This window comes from Hyperoodon ampullatus (assembly GCF_949752795.1).
Source record: "Hyperoodon ampullatus genome assembly, chromosome: 1".
Taxonomy (NCBI): Eukaryota; Metazoa; Chordata; class Mammalia; order Artiodactyla; family Ziphiidae; genus Hyperoodon; species Hyperoodon ampullatus.
This window is the reverse complement of record NC_136914.1, coordinates 103,247,736-103,272,826: the sequence shown is the minus strand read 5'-3', so window position 1 is coordinate 103,272,826 and position 25,091 is coordinate 103,247,736.

Genomic DNA, 25,091 nt, shown 5'->3' with positions numbered 1-25,091 from the left:
ATTTAATCACTATTTGTCATGTTTCTCATTTCCCTAGAATTATTTTCCAAGAAAAACAACTATTAGTTCTTTCAAACCTTCTGCATATGAAGTGTTTCTGTGTCCTTCATTGTCTTGTTTGTTCTGTGGATGCAATCCTATTTGTGATCCTACATTTTGAGGATAATCTATCACATATTGTATGTTTAGTGCAGGGCATAGAGTTCTTCCTTACCTTAAGCTGCTTCAACTATGGATTGTGGACTCAGGTTAACCTATTAGTCAAATGGAATCCCTGGAACTTTTGTTCATGAACTGATATGATTCCAAGACTTCCCCATCCTACAGTTGAATTTGCTTCTTGAAACAATTGCATATGTGAATATTTCTATTAACTTACACTCTTCAGATTTGTCACATTCTTTCCTCCCAAAAATATTATTTTTAATACTGAATCATACTATTTAAAACCTGACATTTATTGAGCACTTACTAATCCACAGATAGTACTAAGCAATTATCTCATTAAATATTCAAAGTCATCATATACAAAATATTCTATTACTATTTTCACTTTTATTTAATTATGTGGCCTCAGATTTTTGCCACCTGAAAATTTGGTAAACCTATCTTAACTCATCTTGTAAGCCACTAATAAAAAATGTTTAACAAGTGAAAAGCAATCACAGAATTATTTAATATACTACCAAAGATGTCCCTCAACTTAAATTCAAGTAGATTCATATTTACCTACTTTCTTGATACCTCTGCCTGGATGTGTCATGGATACTCCAAACTTAAATGTTCAAAAATTTACTGGTCGACTTCCTCACTTCTTCTCAATTTACCCCCAGTTTCTCAAGCCATAAAACTTGAAGTCAAAATCCTGCCTTTTTACTGCCTGAGTGAATTCTTATTCTGTCCACTTCTTGCTATCACCATTGCTACTGTTCTAGTCCAAGTAAGTAATTTCCACATTGTCTCTACCTGTCAGCCAAATCCATACTCAGGACTGCAGCCAGAATGATCTTTTAAAGAGAAAAATCCCTGAATACCACTTCCTTTCTTAATACCTCTCAGTGTTTTCAATGCTATTAGAATAGAATTCATTTTTAAGATGACCTTTAAAATCCTTCAAAATCTGCCTTTTCTTGTTTTTTGTTCTCTGGACACATAGACTTATTTAAATTCTACAAAAAATATCCTCATTTGTCTTCAGTCTTTCAACTATAACGTTTCCTTTATCCTCATTTTCCTCCTCTCCTTCCTTCTGTTCCAGGCATGAAGTTAGGCACAGAGTATGAATTAGTGAATAAAACATACACTGCCCTTAAGGAACTTACATTCCAATTTGAGAAGATAGAAAATAAGCAAATATACCAGTAAAAATATGGTTTACCAAATTTTCTTCTTCTACTACCCTTCATGACTAAGGTATACTGATATTCTATGTGAGAGCTTAAACATCACTTCCTTGTGGAAGCTTGCCCTGACCCTGTAGATTGTTACTCCTGTATCTTATGTGGGAACAACATCCCTCATATTTCACTTTTAGCACATCATATTGATATTTGTCATGATTTGTTTAAGGTATGTTACCCCTAATCACCAGGAAACTCCATGAAGGCATAGCTTATAACTAACTGTCCACTAATATATCCTCAGACTGGGAAAGTAATTGATAGCTACTTACTAAATGACTGACTGATTAACTACAAAGTGCATACAAAACCACATACTTTGCATTTCAACCAAATGTTTCCACCACTTTCTGCAGATTAACTCTGCAGAACTCTAAAGACTTTTTTTTTTTAAGAAGAATGTCTTGATGGAAAAGGATCAGGAGAAGAGTGTTTCATCATATTAGATAAAAATGCATATTAGAAACTCTCCATAATCAGAACAGTGTTGTACTTCTGCCAAGATAAATGACCAATGAATGAGATGAATGGAATTAAACATACCTAACACTACTTCATATATGTTCAATTTTAATTACAAGAATTGTCAAAATTTCACATCAAAGATAAAAGAATAGATTATTAAAAACATAATGTTGCAACAACTTACTTTTTGAGGAAAGCTCTTAAATGTCTATTCACAGTACAAAAATAAATCCCATTTTTCTGTTTGTTTTTTTTTTTGCGGTACGTGGGCCTCTCACTGCTGCGGCCTCTCCCACTATGGAGCACAGGCTCTGGACGCGCAGGCTCAGTGGCCATGGCTCACGGGCCTAGCCGCTCCGCGGCATGCGGGATCATCCCAGACCGGGGCACGAACCCATGTCCCCTGCATCGGCAGGCAAACTCTCAACCACTGCGCCACCAGGGAAGCCCCCATTTTTCAAATGAAAATATATTCCATATGGTTTAGTTTAGCTGATTTCCTTTTTCTTTTTTAATTGGGATTATATATAATTTTATCAAATGTTATTTTTCAGTCTCCCATCTCCTTGAGGGTCATGTCCTTAGAGTTTCTTTCATATCCAAGATTATGTTGTCCTATTCCCAATTTATTCTAAATAGCCTTATGCTCCCATTTACTTCTATTCTGAACTTTTAAGTAACTTGGATTATGTTATCCAGATTACTATTAATCTTCTCTATTTGGTTCCCCACTCCCCACCAGTTCCAGAGGTTTAATCCTTTGAGGGGAACTCTCTATTTCTCTGGTTTTCATGAATTTCAGGAAATTCACTCAGAAAAAAACCCACCTTCTCTCTGCTACTCAGTCCTTCTCACGGGTGGAGGGACTTATTTGTTAAGTGATTTAAGGAGGATTTGAGCGTACTGACGCGAATATGTCTGTGCCTCTATTTTGTATCTGCCTGCCTGTAAAGAGTGAAGTCTAGTTTGCTCCTTGCTCTGAGGTAAGCTGAAGTAATTGGCTAAGACCCTCAATGTGGGGCCTGTGGTGTCCTACTGAGCCAGTGACATAGAGGCGGGAAGAAATGATGGCCTTAAGGCTGTGTATTTCAGTAACATATTAGCAAGCACTTTCTTCACAGGTCGAAACTCGTGACTTCCATTCAGCTATTTATAACAGTAAAACTAATATTTTGATCAAAATGTTTCTGTGTCCAATTCAGAAATAGAAATAAATAATAAGTTATAACTTTTTTGGCCCTTAAACAATCCTGAAAAAATCTATCCTTAGTCACTCCTACCTTATTTTAGGCCTAATCAAATGTGTAATTAGGCCTCCTCTATACTTCTAAGTCCACATGGGACATCAATTGACATCCTACAACTAGATTTAGTACAATTCTTCTTGTATTTGAAGAATCCTTTGTAGGCATTTTATTTCTGTTCTAAATGCCCTTCTTTCCACCCTAATTTTGGTTATCGTTCTACAAATTTTCCATATCAAATTGTGGTTTAGTGTATTATCTGATATCAAGCTGCCTGGCTTCATATCCTTCTTCTATTCCTACTGGCTATGTGAACTTGGACAGGTTTCATCACCTGTGCAATGAATACGAAAACAACACCTCACTGCTGTTATTCTGCTGACTGAGATAATATGTAGAGGAATTCAGACATGTAATAGGCGTCCATTGTTAGTTAAAATAGCAGCATTCCCTTTATCTTCACCCACTTCATTCTCAGAAACCCAAATAGTTATCACCTGCAGATGTATAATAATATAGCTATTAGGCCATGTGTATCTATTTTGTAAATCTTCATATATTTGCTTTATGTCAAGTACTCTTTTAAAAGCAGGGATGTTAGCAGAAGATACATTCAATAACTATTTTAATGGTTGAAGTTCATCATTATAACTATAAGTTGTCTTTGGTATTAGGAAAGCATCACCCATAGAAAACTACAACTTATTCAACATATCATTAATCATCCATGTAATCATTAAATATCATATAATATCAATTACTTGAAGGAGTCTTTTGGAGATGACGAAGTTTATGTCTTCTCCTCAAGTTGCTTATAGACAGAACAAGAATGTAAATATAACACAATGTAAAGAATTGTGTCAATAGAGGAGCATAGTTAAAGTACTATTGGGGTTCCAGTTCAAGATGGTGACAGAGGAAGATCCTAAAATCACCTTATCCAACAGATACACTGGATCTACAGCTATATATGGAACAATTTCCATTGAAAAAAACCCTAAAAACTGGTGGAGCAACCCCTTCACATCAAGAAAATGAGAAGGACTCCACATCAAAGTTGGTAGGAGAGGCTGAGACACAATCTCACCTCTCATCTCAGGAGGTAACTCAAAACTTCAAGGAGCTTCTCCTTGAAGAGTGAAGGGTTTATGCCCCACATCAGGTAACCCAGCTTTTAAGACCTGTCCCTGAGAGACAATTATACACCAATAAATTAGACAACCTAGAAAAAATGATAAATTTCTAAAGCATACAACCTACCAAGACTGAATCATGAAGCAGTAGAAAATCTGAACAGACCAATTATCAGTAAGGAGATTGAATTGGTAATTTAGAAGCTTCCTACAAACAAAAGCCAGGACCAGTCAGCTTCACGGTGAATTCTACCAAACAATCAAAGAAGGATTAATAGCAATCCTTGTCAAACTCTTCCAAAAAATAGAAGAGGAGAGAACACTCCCAAACTTATCTTATGAGGCTAGCATTACCTTGATATCAAAACCAGACAGATAACATAAGAAAAAAAATTACAGGCCGATATCTCTGATGAACATAGGTGCAAAAATCCTCAACAGGGCTTCCCTGGTGGTTGAGAGTCCCAAAGCAATCTATGGATTCAATGCAATCCCTGTGAAAATTCCAATGGCATTTTTCACAGAAATAGAACAAATAATTCTAAAATTTGTATGAAGCCACAAAAGATTCCAAATAGCCAAAGCAATCTTGAGAAAGAACAGAGCCAAAGGCATCACATGCTCTGACTTCAAACTATATTACAACTCCATGGTAATTAAAACAGGATGGTTCTGGCACAAAAACAGACACATAGATCAGTGGAATAGAATAAAGAGCTCAGAAATAAATCTACACATATATGGTCAATTAATTTACAACAAAGGAGCCAAAATATACAATGGGGAAAGAATACCTCTTCAATAAATGGTGCTGGGAAAATTGGACAGCCACAGGCAAAAGAATGAAACTGGACCACTATATTACACCATACTCCAAAATTAATTCAAAATAGATTACTTGAAAGTAAGATCTGAAACAATTAAATTACTAGAAGAAAACTTAGCTGGTAAGCTTCTTGACATAGGTTCTGGTGATGATTTTTTAAATCTGACACCAAAAGGTAACAAAAGTAAAAATAAACAGGTGGGACTACATCAGTCTCAAAATCTTCTGCACAGCAAAGGGAACCATCAACAAAATAAAAAGGAAACCTACTGGATGGTAGAAAGTATCTGCAAATTGTATATCTGATAAGGGGTTAATGTCCAAAATATATAAAGAACTTATACAATTCAATAGTAAAAATCTCCATGATTTAAAAATGATCAGAAGATCTGATTAGATATTTTTCCAAAGAAGACATACAGATTACCAATAGACACATGAAAAGATGCTCTTCATCATTAATCATCAGGAAAATGCAAATCAAAACCACAATGAGATATCACCTCACACCTGTTAGAATGGCTTTAAAGGCAAGAAATAACAAGTGTTGTGAGTATGTGGAGAAAAGAAAACACTTATGTACTGTTGGTGGGAATGTAAATTGGTGCAGCCACTATGGGAGACAACAAGGAGCTTTCTCAAGAATTTAAAAATAGAACTATGATAAGATCCAGGAATTCCCCCTGTAAATACCCAGGGTATTTACCTGAAGAAAATGAAAGCAGTAATTTGAAAATATATATGTACCACCATGTTAATTGCAGCATTATTTACAATAGGTAAGATGTGGAAACAACCTATGTGTATATCGCTGCATAAATGAATAAAGAAGTTGTGATACACCCCCCACCACACAAACACACATATACATACAATGGAATATTATTCAGCCATAAGAAAGGATGAAATCTTGCCATATGTGACAATGTGAATGGACCTCGAGGGCCTTATGCTAAGTGAAATAAGCTAGAAAAAGAAAGACAAATGTCATATGATCTCCCTCATAAATAAACAAACAAACAAACAAACAAACAAGTACATAGATACAGCGAACAGATTGGTGGTTGCCAGAGGTGGGGGAGTGAGGTGGTGAGAGAAATGGGTGAACTCTTTCTGTTTTCATTTCTTAGTTCAATTTATTTAATTGAATAAAATTCAATTTATTTAATTGAATTTTTTAAAAAGTAAATGTAATAAATAAAGTGGTTTCCCCTTTTCCCAGGATTCTCCCTCATATATAGCTGAAGTGGCTTTACCAACAAGGAAAGGAGGAAGGCTAGAAAGAACCTTGAGGCATTGGATTGAAATTAGAAATATTGGTATAAACTCATGCCATATACATACATGTGTGTGTTGGTATGTGTGTATACAGTTAGATATAGAAATTGTTACAGATGTATGTATGCATGAATATGTTTATACATGCATAATTATGTATATGTGTATGTATATCTATGCACACACACACTGTATGTGTGTGTGTGTGTACACACAGATATACATACACATTTTTCTGACCGCTGGGTTGTTCATTTCTGGAAACATCTAGAGTCATTTTAGATAAAAATAACAATAACTACAACAAAAACAAGAACATCACTTTGTAAGAAGACAAATAAATAGCAAGTGATAGGTAAAATATATATTTCTTCAACTTGGCATCTAACATAAAACATATATTAGCGGGCTTCCCTGGTGGCGCAGTGGTTAAGAGTCCGCCTGCCGATGCAGGGGACACAGGTTCGTGCCCCGGTCCGGGAAGATCCCACATGCTGTGGAGCGGCTGGGCCCGTGAGCCATGGCCACTGAGCCTGTGCATCCGGAGCCTGTGCTCCGCAATGGGAGAAGCCACAATAGTGAGAGGCCCGCGTAACGCAAAAAAACAAAACAAAACATATATTAGCTTTGGGTAACATTTATCCGACTAATCAACTGCTATTATTTTTAATTATGTGTTATTTCAAACATTTAATTATTTAAGCCCTGTTTTCCAAATTTTTTGTTGTTACATCTAGGAAACAATTTTTTTGTCAATGAAAAATAGCAGTAGCAGCTTGCAAGTCACAATGCAAAAGAAAGAATAGAATTTCTGAAACACTCAATTGCCAGAAAAAAATCCTTTGACATATTTGTATTTTCTTTGCCATCTATCAACAACAGTTCAATGAATAAAGACTCAAAACTTTATTAGCTACTTAGAAAAATTACTTGTTTACAGAAAGCCTGTAATTGGATCCTAAATATATTAGTGCCTGAGAGTCTTTTGAAGCAATTTTCATGATGCAGGAAGATAGTCTAGTCATTTGAAACTTCAATTTTGTTTGAGGATTTCAAATGTGCCAAATGTCATATAAAAATATAGACATTGTTGAATTTTGGCCAATTTGTTGCCTTACCTTGGGATTTCAAATGCCATTTTTCTTTTAAGTAGGAATAATAAGAGGGAGATCCGTTTGACCTGAACCAACGCATCATTTTAAACAGCACATGCTGTCAACTTGCATGCAAAGTCTTCCTTAGGTGGAAAACTGAAATCACACATTGTATTTACATTGAAATCACACATGGAATTTATTGAAGGGAGATCTAAAACACAGTTGTTTATCAGGGTTTCTAGTTGTGAGGTTATTTGAAGTCTTGAGTACAGCAGTTTGTTTCCAGTGAATTTGGGGGTGAAAATGGTGGGTCATATCTCACTGGTATTTCTTTTCTCTTAGAGGAACTATTATATAAAGATTAGAAACAGATTGCTCTGCAAGAGTCAAAGTTGAAACTGAAATAAAACAGATGCTTCTTATGGATAGAACAAAACTTTGAGTAGTTTAGGAAGACAGTAGTTTGTTCTACAATTCTGGATATACTAAAATATATCTATATGCAGATTTTGGATAAAAGGTGATATTTTTATTAAAAATTATATTTTAATAATATGGAAGATACTATGTGGTGGTACACCCAACAGCCATGCTCTCATGCTCTGTCTTTGATGGAAGACTTTCTTCCAAAACTCTAGGATCTGAAAATGCCACATTGCTTTTCCAGACACCCTTGCTGCTAGGGCTAATTATGTAATCCAGTCCTACCCAATGGGATCTGAGTAGTCTTCGAGAAATTTTCCTCCATATTAAAAGTGAATGAAAGACATTCTGTCTCTTTATTGCTCGATGTCTATACATGAAGCCTAGAGCTGATTGAGTCCAATTTGTGACCATGAGAAGAGAGAGGTCATGGAAGCTATGGATGACATAGGAGAGAGGTGACAACCACCACCACCACCATTAGCTACTTCATTAAGCTAAAACATCAAGGTTGGAATTGTCCTACTATTATTCTTCTTATATTGTGAGATGATAATCCCTCTATTTTTTTTTAATTTTAGAAAGAGGCTCTGATAATTGTAGCCACACATATCCTAACCAAAACCCACACAATACATTTTGGTAACCTAATAGAGAGGTGTGAATATACCCTAGGGGTTTATCCAATGAATCATGCCCTTTTATAATCTCCTACTCTTAAGTGCAAGCAAAATGTGTAAATTGTTTCTAAGCAATAGAGTACAGGAAGATGATGGGATAGTCACTCCCTAATTAAGTTATATCATATGAGATTCTGTTTTAGCAGGCTAGAGTGAGATTCTCCAATTGACCTTGAATAAGTAAGCTGCAGTTTATAAGAGGATCACACCAGCAAAGGACTGAAGGTAGCTGCTACGAGCCAAGAGCACCCCTGGCTGACAGACAGGAAAAAAAAAAAAGGAGCCTCCAATCCTTCAACTTTCAACTATAAGAAATTGAATTCTACCTACAATTATTTGAGCTTAAAAAAGGATTCTGGGCTCCAGAAAAAAACACAGCACAGCTGACACCTTGACTGCAGTCTTGTAAGACCCTGAGCCTATGATCCTGCCAAGCCACTTTCAGATTCCTAACCTATGGATATAGTGAGATACTAAATATTACTTTATACCTCTAAGCTTTTGGTCATTTCTTATGGAGCAATTGATTACAAATACATTCAGTCATCACCAATACTTGCTCTGATAGGTTATTTTAATTTCACAATCAACTCAAATTGACCAAATCTAAAATTGAGGCTTCTATGTTTTGCAATCCAAACATTAGTTACCACTCATGATTTCTAATTTCTATTTATTTTACCCTTTTATAGCCAGTTATGACCTCTTTAGATAAAATTTACACTACAGATTGAGCTTTCTAAAGCAATATTCTGTTTCTTCCCTGAAGAATGTCATTTTTTTACCTGAAAAATTGGCAAAAACTTTTGAATATATTAAATATTAGCACTTGGCAATAGTATGGAAAATGGGTAGTCTCATACTATGCCTAAGGACATGATAAATTATACAAACCCTTTAAAGGGTAATTTGGCAATATATTTTAAGACCTTAAAATATTCTTATTCATTATCTCAATATATTGTTCAATTCAAATCAAATGCCTAATCTAGTATCTAACACACCGTGTCAAATTGTACATGTCCAGAACAAAACAAGTTTGTCCCTCTCAAACTTACCCCCCCTCAATGTTCAATATTTCAGAAAGTTACTTCTATTTATCCAATTGTTTCAGCCTGGACACTCCCCTTTCCTCATTCTCTATGTTATTCAAAATCAAGCATTGCCAACTCTACATCTGCCATTTCTACTGTCTTGTCAGAGTGATTTTATAATAACATTATGTTATTGTCAGATATTAATAACTAGGTTATTATTTAGAGAAAATTCTTTAATCACTCATGGGTTTCATGGAATACATGGGTTACAAGGAACACTTCACCTAGCCCCTGTTTCATGGCCATATTTTTGCTCTTTCTTTGACAATTCTGAGAAAATAAGAAGACAGAATCTGAGATCTGGGAAGATGTTAGATATCAGCTAGTCTAATCTTCTTGTTTCATAAATGAGAAAACACAGTCCTAAATATTTCAAAATGATGGTTCCTCAAGTTATGTAATGCTAAGGATAGATTTAGAATCCATGTTTTAGGATTTTGTTCAGATTTGAGTTCATTTTACCTTCTGCCTTAACCTAGGACAATTGATTTTAATGTATTTTGTAGTTTCAGTTTTATCATAAAACATACCATTTTAATAAATGTAAAAATCGAAGTATAGAACACTGGAAATTTTCTATGTTACTCTTTCCTCCTGAACTAAATCCCATGTACTTTACTCAATACAGATGCGAGTTTGAATTCTGACTCCATCAGGTAATGACTCTGACCTAGAGTAGATTAGTACTTCAACCGTCACTTTTATCATTTACTATACATATGTAAAAATTATACCCACTTCAAGGTTGTAATGAGCATTAAGTAAAATTTGACATTTTTCATGTTTTGTACAATATTTGGTACAGAAAAAAATGCTTTAAAAAGTCAGCTATCTTTTTTTTTTTTTTTTTTTTTTTGCCTTATTGTCGTTCCTGTAATGGTAAATGGGCTGGCATAAGGTATTTTCACTGATAAGCTAATTTGAAAATTAATGCTATAACAAAACTCTGTTGTAATTCTATTTAGTGTACTATTAGATAGCTTTTCATATAAAATAGATTTGCAATTTCATTGTAATTGCAATGAAAATTCTTCTGAAAGAACATCTAGTCATAGAACTAATTACTAAAACAATATTTGGAGAAACAATAGTCTAATGATACAGAATAGGAAATTCCACTAGAGTTTGAGGGAATAGAATCTTATCTGTACCTAAGAACAGGCTTTCCTATAATATCTTGTCTAGCTTTTATGAAGTTAGCAACCATTCTGAGAGAAAAAAAATTGTACAAGGTTTACATTGTATTCAGATTAATTTTTTGACTGAAGTTTTTCTTTCTGGTTCAGGAATCTAATTCCACTGTTGATTGCATTAATTGTTTATTTGATATAATGCATTTTTAAAGATAACTGAACATATCATATAGGATATTTATAAACCTTGGCCATCTAAATTTGGTATCATTATTTTCTACTGATTTTTTGCCTCTGTTGCTATGAGTAACATGGAACTACTTATAATCCACAGTAGGTTCTAGGTAATAAGACTAGTACTTTGACATGCGAATGCATTGATTAATAAAGTGAGTGCAGCAAGTGCTGTGCCACAAATGAGGTGACTAAGAATAATTTAATTCTTACCCAATGATCAGTTGCCTTTCTCAAGACCATAAATAGTTGGCAGAATTTTAATTGAAGCTATATTATGTTGAATTACATTCATACACTTAATTTTTGTTACATATCCAGAATATATGAAGTTCCACCTCTGTCAAAAGCTGTAGTAATCATAATTTCTATCTCATTCTTCACATTTTCCCTTACAAGAATCTAGAGAATTGCTTTGAAATTTTCTTAATATTTGATAAAGAAATTAATCGATGAAGATAAACTATTTTTATTTCTTTTGTTCTACGTTTTATTTCTACATTTGATCAAAATGCATTAAGGACTTCCCTGGTGGCACAGTGGTTAAGAATCCGCCTGCCAATTCAGGGCACAAGCGTTTGATCCCTGGTCCGGGAAGATCCCACATGCCACAGAGCAATTAAGCCCATGTGCCACAACTACTGAGCCTGCACTCTAAAGCCTGCAAGCCACAACTACTGAGGTCACGTGCCACAACTACTGAAGCCCACGCATCTAGAGCCTGTGCTCTGCAACAAGAGAAGCCACCACAAAGAGAAGCCTGCATTCTGCAACAAAGAGTAGCCCCCACTCGCTGCAACTAGAGAAAGCCTGGGCACAGTAACAAAGACCCAATGCAGCCCAAAATAAATAAATTAATTTAAAAAAAGAAAAATTTTAAAAATGCCTTAGATTTTGCAGTCATTGAGTCACAGGAATATTATACATAGTTCTTACTATTTTCATTTTTATATCTTAAATGAATATGCATTTAATTAATAATATTGATGTTTTATAAGTCAATTACTTTATAAAGTAGTGAGAAGGGGAAAATAAAAGGAATGTAATGCATAGGGCCAATTCAAGTGGGCCAATCCAATATATGAAAATTATATTAGGTTGTCCATATCATCATTCAAAATTATTTTACTGAGATGAAATCAAGGCAGATAAGCTTCTTGGTAATAAGAGTTCATATATTCCTATGTTTGAAAAGTACTTTACAACATCCTTAATTCTTGCAACTATGTATGGTAGTATCCTCCTTTTACAGATGAAAAAGTTGAAGCTCACAGTTTTATTAAATTTAACTGGAGTAAAACAGTTAATTGGTGCCTGGGTATATTACCCCTCCCTGTCTGACTACAAAGCAGGTATTCTTTTTATGGCAACATGGTTCTTTCAAATACAAGCATTGACTAGGAGAAGCAGAAAAACTAGGGAGTGTGGAAGTTTCTAGTGCTAAAAATATCTGGAGGAGAGAGAAAGCACTTGCTTTTGATTTTTTTTATGATGTCAAAAAGGGCTTCTGAGACGATTTTAGGAAAGTTACAGGGTTTTACTTGTTTGTATTTATTTTAAAACACCATCACATAAAACACACATATTAATATGTGCATGTAGATACACATGCACGCATTCTCGCATTATTATTCTCCTAACTTGGAATAATCACCTTTCATGCTTTATATAACTTCATAAATTTGGCAAAACTCTTCAAAATTCCAGGTGTTAGGTTTACAATGTGGTATGGAAAATTCTATTGTAAGGATGAAAATAAAAATATTAATCACTATTATATATATATATATATATATATATATATATATATATATATATATATATATATATATATATATATATATATATATATATATATATATATATATATATATATATATATATTGGCCATGCCGTGTGGCATGTGGGATCTTAGTTCCCAGACCGGGGATTGAACCCGTGTCGCCTGCATTTGAAGTATGGAGTCTTAACCACTTGACTGCCAGGGAAGTCCTGACTTATTATATTTTTCTAACTACCAACCATACTTGGGCCTTTTTATATGCTGTTTCCTCTAATGAAATTTCATTTCTCTTCAATCACAGACCTTCAGCTAACAAACAAAAAAGTACCCCACACTTTACCATATATCAGAGTGATTTAAAATACATTTCTTCTTATCTGTCATCCCTACTGTATTTAAAGTTTCTTAAGAGCAGGGATTATTTCTCCAGTACGTAATATAATCCCTATCCATAGTGTTTAAAGCATATTAGCTGAGTATTGAATAAATCATATTAAGTAATTAAACTTTTGACTGAAAACTAACATCTATGTATTTATTGCCACTGATTTTCAAATAGTCATAAATATATTGATTGGAAGCAACACAAACAAAATGAAATGAGAAAACATAATTTTGTGAGCAGGAATAATGTTGGTTCACAAACGTGCTTCTGGGTGAAATCTGAAACTGGCTTCTGTACATGGTAGGCAATGAGAGACCAAAGAAAGAGACAGACCACTCCAGATTGGGAGGTGGCAGGTTTAATAAGCAAGAGAATTTACATATAAGGCTTGTCTTGGGCATCCACAAGACAAGTAGATCTCTACATTTGCACACCAGAATATTAAAAGTTTATATAGAGGCCTTAACTGGGTCCAGCCGTATATACTGTCCTGACAGTCTCAATAGCACATCACTAACTCAAGGCTGTGTCCTTGAGGCAGGTATTAGTGTGGGGAAGACAAGTGGAATACACATTCCAAGGACAGAGGAGGGGATGAGGAGCATATGTATGATTGCTGGGGTCTAGCTCATGGGTCAACAAGCAGTCGCACCCTCTCCATGACCTCCTCCAATAAATAATGACAAAAAATAATTCGGTGATTATTAGAAAAGTAAAATGCTCATTTTAACCTAAACCACAAAAGTGTCATCAAAGTCGAGATTGAGCCTACCCTATGAGATTGAGAAATATCTTCAAAAGAACTAACTCAGAAATAACTAAATACAATGAAATTGACTACTGGATGCATAACATCAAAAATAACCTCTTTCAAATATTTTATTTAAAAATAGTCAGGCCAGTTGATAGTATAATAGAAACCTGTTAGTATCAATAAATATCCTTATTGATTCAAAGAAAAAATATCTTTGAAAGTTGTATTTTAATTCATATTTTGGGTTAGTGTTTTATTAGTTCCTCCAGCTTGAACTACTGCATAGACTGTTCTTAGTATTTTTACTCTAAATTGACCTGACTCTTGTCTCCATCTCTACCACTCACAAAATTATAAAAATATAATTATTCAAGAGCTTAATCTAAGTAGGAATTTTTCTGGAAAATATTTCTGATCTCAGAGAGCATCTCAGTAATTCTCAGTAGTGTAATTTGTGTTAATAATTCAATAGTTTGAAAAAATAGACTAAGCTCTTGCTTTCCCCCATTCTCTTTTGTACTATAAAATAAACTTGCTTGCATTGATCTTTTTTTTTAACATTTATAAGTTCCTATGACTCAATTGACGTCATCCTCTTCTTCCAATAGTTTCTACTAATGAAAAATGAAACTGTCTACAGCTAATGGATAAATGATAAAGATTAGGATGCAAGGAAGGGAACAGTAGCTAATGTTATGAGGGAAAGCAAGAGTAGAAATCAGATCCTCATTTCTATGGAAATAAAGTGTTGGAAGAGGTTTTCCTCCCTGCTGTTTCAGGATGAATGTTGGATCTGTGGCAGTAATGCAGCAAAGGTCTGTTAAGAGACTCCAGGATTTTGACTGGTGCCTTCTTTATGCTTAGCCGCACAGCTGGTGCAGGTGCATTTTCAGCCGTAATAACTAATAACATTCCCGGTGGAAACATTAAACTGCAGTAAAACAGACAGAAATCTATTGTAAATGTGAGTGTAATGTCAATGTTTACAGAAGGAGGTCAAATAACAGAATTCTATTTGGTAAATGTCAGTACTGTGTGAGTAGAAAGCATTCACAATATTTGCATTCTTATTAGAATGATACATGCAAACCCCATAAATATTTCATGGACTTATTTTTTTTAACTTCTATTTTTTCTCTCTAACCAGAAATTACTTTTCTTGCCATTTCTCTGAGTCTCAAAGTTTCCTGTGTTTCTTAAGTTGTTTCCAGCATTTGAGGTCATATGGTGAGCCACTGGACTTGTATAACATCCAGATCAACTGTAACTTATTGTGATATACTGGATGCTTACATTCAAATGTGAAACCCAGAATTGAAATTTTTTCTGATGTGAATCCACCCAAAGGCATATGCAGATATTGACTTGTTCACCTTAAATTAACCTTTTATATCTTCTACTGACTCATTCATTTTCTATAGATGTCAGCATAGTGACATGAATCAGATCGACCACACATGATCTCAACTGTTTTTTTTTTTTTTTTGTAACACAGGCAAAAAACACAAAAGCCATTTGATTTATAATGAGGGATATATAAACACTTAGAAATATATTTTTAAAAATGTATACAAGTGATTTTCTTGGTACCAGTATTAAGAAGGTATGCTTACATAAAACCAGAACCTGAAAGAACCAGTGGAATACTACGCTATTACTAATTTGGTAATCAACTTAGTCATTGCTTTCTGTGAAAAGAATCAAATATTGTCCTTTTACAGATATTAGAAATGGAATTAACCCTTCACTGGAGTATTCATGCTATTACTATTCTTTATGTAAGTAGCTAATAGTATTTAGTTGGAGGGGGGAGTGTAGGGGTCATAGAGTCTTTTGTTCTCTAGATGTTAGTTTATAAAGGAAAAAAAAGGTATGATCATACAAATAAGTTGCCTGAAATTTTAGAAAATTAAATTTAAGGAAACAGATGCTTATTCCAGATGTGCTACACTATTTTCATCTGATTCCATGTGAGGAATATGTTGCAGCTTTCATTAAAGAACACTTTTAGACATATATTTTGTAAGTGTAGTTTCCCAATCTGGGACTTTTAGCAGACTTCACCAATCAACATGATTTTAGAGATTTTTCTAATGAAGCTTATTGAAAATTATTAACCCTACTACCTCTATTTCAAGACATCCTTCTCAATTAAAGAAATGACCTGTCAGAACAGTGATGTACTAGCCTGGGGAATTCATTTTGGTAATTAGAGTGAAGAAAAAATGATAGAAAATGTTCATTGAGAAGACAAAGGGAGATACAGAAGGTTACAGAAAGATTTGTGCATGGTAATAATCTACTTGATGTATACTCAAACATAAATAGTGATGCCAGGTTAGCCTGATAGGATTTGAATCAACATGACTAAAGGCCAATTCCTCAGGATTTGCTGAAAGACCACAAAGCAAAACTCAAGCAAAAGATCTCTCCCTGGATACATAGGTAGAAAGTAAGTTACATACTTGATCTGCTTTGAAGGCATCAGAAAGGGACTCTGAGGTATCCCTATGGGTGTGAGGCATTATCTAGAATTTTACCACTTGACACATACACCTTTTTTTTTAAACATCTTTATTGGACTATAATTGCTTTACAATGGTGTGTTAGTTTCTGCTTTATAACAAAGTGAATCAGTTATATATATAAACATGTCCCCGTATCTCTTCCCTCTTGTGTCTCCTTCCCTCAAACCCTCTCTATCCCACCCCTAAAGGTTGTCACAAAGCAGCGAGCTGATCTCCCTGTGCTATGTGGCTGCTTCCCACTAGCTCTCTATTCTAGGTTTGGTAGTGTATATATGTCCATGCCACTCTCTCACTTTGTCCCAGCCTACCCACCCCCTCCCCGTATCCTCAAGTCCACCCTCTAGTAGGTGTGTGTCTTTATTCCTGTCTTGCCCCTAGGTTCCTCATGACCATTTTTTTGTTGTTGTTTTTAGATTCCATATATACGTGTTAGCATACGGTGTTTGTTTTTCTCTTTCTGACTTACTTCACTCTGTATGACAGACTCTAGGTCCATCCACCTCACTACAAATAACTCAATTTTGGTTCTTTTTATGGCTGAGTAGTATTTCGTTGTATATATATATGCCACATCTTCTTTATCCATTCATGTGTCTATGGACACTTAGGTTGCTTCCATGTTCTGGCTATTATAAATAGAGCTGCAATGAACATTGTGCTACATGACTCTTTTTGAATTATGGTTTTCTTAGGGTATATGCCCAGGAGTGGGATTGCTGGGTCATATGGTAGTTCTACTTTTAGTTTTTTAAGGAACCTCCATACTGTTCTCCATAGTGGCTGTATCAATTTACATTCCCACCAACAGTGCAAGAGGATTCCCTTTTCTCCACACCCTCTACAGAATTTATTGTTTGTAGATTTTTTGATGATGGCCATTCTGACCGGTGTGAGATGATATCTCATTGTAGCTTTTTTTTTTTTTTTTCTGGTATGCGGGCCTCTCACTGTTGTGGCCTCTCCTGTTGCAGAGCACAGGCTCCGGACGCACAGGCTCAGCGGCCATGGCTCATGGGCCCTGCTGCTCCGCGGGATGTGGGATATTCCCAGACTGGGGCACAAACCCGTGTTCCCTGCATCGGCAGGCGGACTCTCAACCACTGCACCACCAGGGAAGCCCTCACTGTAGTTTTGATTTGCATTTCTCTAATGATTAATGATGTTTACACTCTTTCATGTGTTTCTTGGCAATCTGTATATCTTCTATGGAGAAATGTCTATATAGGTATTCTGCCCATTTTTGGATTGGGTTGTTTGCTTTTTTTGATATTGAGCTGCATGAGCTGCTTGTAAATTCTGGAGATTACTCCTTTATCACTTCCTTCATTTGCAAATATTTTTTTCCCATTCTAAGTGCTGTCTTTTCGTCTTGTTTATGGTTTCCTTTGCTGTGCAAAAGCTTTTAAGTTCCATTAGGTTCCATTTGTTTATTTTTCTTTTTATTCCCATTACTCTAGGAGGTGGGTCAAAAAGGATGTTGCTATGATTTATGTCGTAGAGTGTTCTGACTATGTTTTCCTCTAAGACTTTGACAGTGTTGGGCCTTAGATTTAGGTCCTTAATCCATTTTGAGTTTATTTTTGTGTATGGCATTAGGAAGTGTTCTAATTTCATTCTTTTCCATGTAGCTGTCCATTTTTTCCAGCACCACTTATCGAAGAGGCTGTCTTTTCTCCATTGTATATTCTTGCCTCCTTTATCAAAGATAAGGTGACCATATGTGCGTGGGTTTAACTCTGGGCTTTCTATCCTCTTCCATTGATCTATACTTCTGTTTTTATGCCAGTACCATACTGTCTTGATTACTGTTGCTTTGTAGTATAGTCTGAAGTCAGGGAGCCTGATTGTTCCAGCTACGTTTTTCTTTATCAAGATTGCTTTGGCTGTTTGGGGTCTTTTGTGTTTCCATACAAATTATGAAATTTTTGGTTCTACTTCTGAGAAAAATGCAATTGGTAGTTTGATAGGGATTGCATTGAATCTGTAGATTGCTTTGGGTAGTATAGTCATTTTCACAATGTTGATTCTTCCAATCCAAGAACATGGTATCTCTCTCCATCTATTTGTATCTGCTTAATTTCTTTCATCAGTGTCTTATAATTTTTTGCATACAGGTCTTTTGTCTCCTTAGGTAGGTTTATTCCTCGATATTTTATTCTTTTTGTTGCAATGGTAAATGGGAGTGTTTTCTTAATTTCACTTTCAGATATTTCATCATTAGTGTATAGGAATGGAAGAGATTTCTGTGCATTAATTTTGTATACTGTTACTATACCAAATTCATTGATTAGCTCTATTAGTTTTCTGGCAGCATCTTTAGGATTCTCTATGTATAGTATCATGTCATCTGCAAACATTCACAGCTTTATTTCGTCTTTTCTGATTTGGATCCCTTTTATTTCTTTTTCTTCTCTGATTGCTATGGCTAAAACTTCCAAAACTATGTTGAATAATAGTGGTGAGAGTGGGCAACCTTGTCTTGTTCCTGATCTTAGTGGAAATGGTTTCAGTTTTTCACCATTGAGGACAATGCTGCCTGTGGGTTTGTCATATATGGCCTTTGTTATGTTGACGAAAGTTCCTTCTATGCCTACTTTCTGCAGGGTTTTTATCATAAATGGGTGTTGAATTTTGTTGAAAGATTTCTCTGCATCTATTTAGATGATCATATGGTTTTTCTCCTTCAACTTGTTAATATGGTGTATCACGTTGATTGATTTGCGTATATTGAAGAATCCTTTCATTCCTGGGATAAACACCACTTGATCATGGTGTATGATCCTTTTAGTGTGCTGTTGGATTCTGTTTGCTATTATTTTGTTGAGTATTTCTACATCTATGTTCATCAGTGATATTGGCCTGTAGTTTTCTCCCTTTGTGACATCTTTGTCTGGTTGTGTTATCAGGGTGATGGTGGCCTCATAGAATGAGTTTAGGAGTATTCTTCCCTCTGCTATATTTTGGAAGAGTTTGCGAAGGATAGGTATTAGCTCTTCTCTAAATGTTTGATAGAATTTGCCTGTGAAGCCATCTGGTCCTGAGCTTTTTTTTGTTGGAAGATTTTTAATCAGTTTCAATTTCACTGCTTGTGATTGGTTTATTCATATTTTCTATTTCTTCCTCGTTCAGTCTCAGAAGGTTGTGCATTTCTAAGAATTTGTCCATTTCCTCCAGGTTGCCCATTTTTTTGGTATATAGTTGCTTGTAGTACTTTCTCATGATCCTTTGTATTTCTGCAGTGTCAGTTTTTACTTCTCCCTTTTGATTTCTAATTCTGTTGATTTGGGTCTTCTCCCTTTTTTTCTTGATAAGTCTGGCTAATGGTTTATCAATTTTGTTTATCTTCTCAAAGAACCAGCTTTTAGTTTTATTGATCTTTGCTATCGTTTCCTTCATTTCTTTTTCATTTATTTCTGATCTGATCTTTATGATTTCTTTCCTTCTGCTAACTTTGGAGTTTTTTTGTTCTTCTTCTCTACTTGCTTTAGGTATAAGGTTAGCTTGTTTATTTGAGATGTTTCTTGTTTCTTAAGGTAGGATTTTACTGCTATAAACTTCCCTCTTAGAACTGCTCTTGCTGCATCCCACAGGTTTTGGGTTGTTGTGTTTTCATTGTCATTTGTTTCTAGGTATTTTTTGATTTCCTCTCTGATTTCTTTAGTGATCTCTTGGTTATTAAGTAGTGTATTGTTTAACTGCCATGTGTTTGTATTTTTTACAGATTTTTTTTCCTGTAATTGATATCTAGTCTCAAAGTGTTGTGGTCAGAAAAGATAGTTAATACATTTTCAATTTTCTTAAATTTACCAAGGCTTGATTTGTGACCCAAGATATGATCTAACTGGAGAATGTTCCATGAGCCCTTGAGAAGAATGTGTATTCTGTTGTTTCTGGATGGAATGTCCTATAAATAGCAATTAAGTCCATCTTGTTTAATGTATCATTTAAAACTTGTGTGTCCTTATTTATTTTCATTTTGGATGATCTGTCCACTGGTGAAAGTGGGGTGTTAAAGTCCCCTACTATGAGTGTGTTACTTTCAATGTCCCCTTTTATGGCTGTTAGTATTTGTCTTATGTATTGAAGTGCTCCTATGTTGGGTACATAAATATTTACCATTGTTATATCTTCTTGGATTGATCCCTTGATGATTATGTAGTGTCCTTCTTTGTCTCTTGTAATAGTCTTTATTTTAAAGTCTATGTTATCTGATATGAGAATTGCTACTCCAGCTTTCTTTTGATTTCCATTTGCATGGAATATCTTTTTCCATCCCCTCACTTTCAGTCTGTATGTAACCCTAGGTCTGAGGTGGGTCTGTTGTAGACAGCATATATATGGGATTTGCTTTTGTATCAATTCAGCCAGTCTATGTCTTTTGTTTGGAGCATTTAATCCATTTACATTTAAGGTAATTATCGATAGGTATGTTCCTATTAACATTTTCTTAATTGTTTTGGGTTTGTTATTGTAAATCTTTTCCTTCTCTTGTGTTTCCTGCCTAGAGAAGTTCCTTTAGCGTTTGTTTTAAAGTTCGTTTAGTGGTGCTGAATTCTCTTAGCTTTTGCTTGTCTGTACAGGTTTTAATTTCTCCCTCAAATCTGAATCAGATCCTTGCTGGGTAGAGTAATGTTGGTTGTAAGTGTTTCTCCTTCATCATTTTAAATATGTCCTGCCACTCCCTTCTGGCTTGCAGAGTTTCTGATGAACGTTCAGCTGTTAACATTATAGGGATTCTTTTGTGTGTTATTTTTTTTCCCTTGTTACTTTTAATATTTTTTTGTCTATTAATTTTTGATAGTTTGCTTAATATGTGTCTTGGCGTGTTTCTCCTTGGATTCATCCTGTATGGGACTCTCTGTGCTTCCTGGACTTGATTAACTGTTTCCTTTCCCATATTAGGGAAGTTTTCAACTATAATCTCTTCAAATACTTTCTCAGTCCCTTTCTTTCTCTCTTCTTCTTCTGGGACCCCTATAATTTGAATGTTGGTGAATTAAATGTTGTCCCAGATGTCTCGAGACTGTCCTCAATTCTTTTCATTCTTTTTTCTTTATTCTGCTCTGCAGTAGTTATTTCCACCATTTTATTTTCCAGGTTACTTATCCGATCTTCTGCCTCAGTTATTCTGCTATTGATCCCTTCTAGAGAAGTTTTAATTTCATTTATTGTGTTGTTCATCACTGTTTCTTTGCTCTTTAGTTGTTCTATATCCTTGTTAAACATTTCTTTTATTTTCTCCATTCTATTTCCAAGATTTTGGATCATCTTTACTATCATTATTCTGAATTCTTTTTCAGGTAGCCTGCCTATTTCCCCTTCATTTGTTAGGTCTGGTGTGTTTTTGTCTTGCTCCTTCATCTGTTGTGTGTTTCTCTGTCCTCTTATTTTGCTTAACTTATTGTGTTTGGGGTCTCATTTTCACAGTCTGCTGGTTAGTAGTTTCCGTTGTTTTTGTTGCCTGTCCTCAGTGGCTAAGGTTGGTTCAGTGGGTTGTGTAGGCTTCCTGGTGGAGGGGACTAGTGCCTGTGTTCTGGTGGATGAGGCTCGATCTTGTCTTTCTGGTGGGCAGGTCCACGTCTGGTGGTGTGTTTTGGGGTGTCTGTGGCATTATTATGACTTTAGGCAGCCTCTCTGCTAATGGATGGGGTTGTGTTCCTGTCTTGCTAGTTGTTTGGCATAGGGTGTCCAGCACATAGCTTGGTGGTCATTGAGTGGAGCCGTGTCTTGTCGTTGAGATAGAGATCTCTGGGAGATTTTCACCATTTGATATTACGTGGAGCGGAGAGGTCTCTTGTTGACCAGTGTCCTGAACTTGGCTCTCCCACCTCAGAGGCACAGCCCTGACACCTGGCTGCAGCACCTAGAGCCTGTCATCCACAAGGCTCAGAATAAAGGGAGAAGAGAAAGAAAGAAAGAAAGAAGAAGATAAAATAAAATAAAAATAAAGTAAAGTAAATCAAAATAAAGTTACTAAAATAAAATTGTTAAAAAATTTTTTAAGTCATAAAAAAATAAAAAAGAAAGAAGAGAGCCACCAAACCAAAAAACAAATCCTCCAGTGATAACAAGTGCTAAAAACTATACAAAAGAAAAATGAAAAAAGAGACAGAACCCTAGGACAAATGGTAAAAGCAAAGCTATACAGACAAAATCACACACAGAAGTATACACATACACACTCACAAAAAGAGAAAAAGGGAAAATATATATATATATATATATATATATATATATATATATATATATATATATATATATATATCGTTGCTCCCAAAGAGCACCTCCTCAATTTGGGATGATTCATTGTCTACTCAGGTATTTCACAGATGCAGGGTACATCAAGTTGATTGTGGAGATTTAATCCACTGCTCCCGAGGCTGCTGGGAGAAATTTCCATTTCTCTTCTTTGTTCACATAGCTCCCAGATTCAGCTTTGGATTTGGACCGGCCTCTGCATGTAGGTCACCTGAGGGTGTCTGTTCTTTGCTCAGACAGGAGGGGGTTAAAGTAGCAGCTGATTCAGGGGCTCTGTCTCACTCAGGCCAGAGGGAGGGAGGGTTATGGATGCGGGGCAAGCCTGCAGAGGCAGAAGCCGGCGTCACGTTGCCCCAGCCTGAGGCGTGCCGTGCGTTCTCCGAGGAAGTTGGCCCTGGATCACGGGATTCTGGCAGTGGCAGGCTGCACAGGCTCCCAGGAGGGGCGGTGTGGATAGTGACCTGTGTTTGCTCACAGGCTTCTTGGTGGCTGCAGCAGCAGCCTTAGCGTCTCATGCCCGTCTCTGGGGTCCGTGCTGATAGCCGCGGCTCGTGCCCGTCTCTGGAGCTCCTCTAAGCAGTGCTCTGAATCCCCTCTCCTTGTGTACCAGGAAACAAAGAGGGAAGAAAAAGTCTCATGCCTCTTCGGCAGCTCCAGACTTTTCCCGGACTCCCTCCCGGCTAGCTGTGGTGCACTAGCTCCCTTCAGGCTGCGTTCACGCCGCCAACTCCAGTCCTCTCCCTGGGATCCGACCTCCGAAGCCCGAGCCTCAACTCCCAGCCCCGCCCGCCCCGGCGCGGGAGCAGACAAGCCTCTCATGCTGGTGAGTGCTGGTCAGAACCGATCCTCTGTGCGGGAATCTCTCTGCTTTGCCCTCTGCACCACTGTGGCTGCGTTCTCCTCCGTGGCTCTGAAGCTACCCCGTCTGCCACCGGCAGTCTCCACCCGTGAAGGGGCTTCCTAGTGTGTGGAAACCTTTCCTCCTTCACAGCTCCCTTCCACTGGTGCAGGTCCCGTCCATATTCTTTTGTCTCTGTTTTTTTTTTCTTTTTCCTTTGGCCCTACCCAGGTACGTGGGGAGTTTCTTGCCTTTTGGGTGGTCTGAGGTCTTCTGCCAGCATTCTGTAGGAGCAGTTCCACGTGTAGATGTATTTCTGATGCATCTGTGGGGTGGAAGGTGATCTCCATGTCTTACTCTTCCGCCATCTTGAAGCTCCTCTGACACATACTCTATATTATACACTTTGTAGTGGAATTTCTTGGAAAGTGTAACACTGGTTTCAAACTAAAGGTACACATTGATTATAAGATATACCCTAATTTCAGAAACATTAAAATATTTAAAAATCACAATATTGAAGAAATACAATATTTATTGAATGTTAACGAAAATTAAATTTCAAATGTTTGTTAGAAATTCATATATTAGATAAAAAACATTCACAATTGTAGTGGTTGCTGAAGTGAAGTACTTCAATTTCCTCTTCAGGATTAAGACACTCATATTTCTAGCCATTAAGAGAATCATAACTCTCAGCTTAGTCCCTGAAAGCCATCCCCAGCTTCAGAGATCTCTGAGAGCTTGGCTCAGATCTTTGTTGCAACTGCATTAGAGTTCATCTTCTCCTTCTGCCCAATCCTGCTTCACTCAAAGGTATTCTTGACACACTCCCTGCCAAATGTCCAGTATGCAAATCTCAAGAATCTCAGACTCTATTGCTTGATGTCAACAGACCATTATAAATAATAATTAGTAAAAATTTGATACTGTAGGTTAAATATATCTCACATTAATGAAAGAGCTGAACACCTGAAAAGAAATGAAAATGAAAAACTCCAAGAATGGTGGGTGACTTCAATAGCTAGAGACTCAAATTGTGATGGTCATGTACTTTTAACTAGTTACTTTGTTAATCAGTGGGAACATAGTGTCTCAGTATTTCACTACAAGTGTTCCTTTAAAGGAGAGAAGTCTTACCAGAGGGCTCTGATATGTTTTTGGATTATTAGACTGTGAGAAACTCTCCCCGTGTATCTAGAACTTTAAAATTTGTTCTAACTTAAGTAATAATGAGAAAGAAACAAAACTGGATTACCTATATGAGCCCAGAGACAACTCACCTTTCTCCATAACAATGAGGAAACTATCCCTGGCACTTAAATCCTAGAGAATTGAGCTTAAGCACTCTTAAGCACTTAAAATACCTAATATTAAAGATATTCATGTTTCTGTCTTATCTCCCTAATAGTCTTGTAAGTAAAAATAGAATAGGAACCATAAGTTAAATATTTTAAAAAATTTCCACAACCTCAAAATTATGTTGCAATCAGAAGATACTTAAGACATTTTTGGACTAAGTGATCTTCACTTTC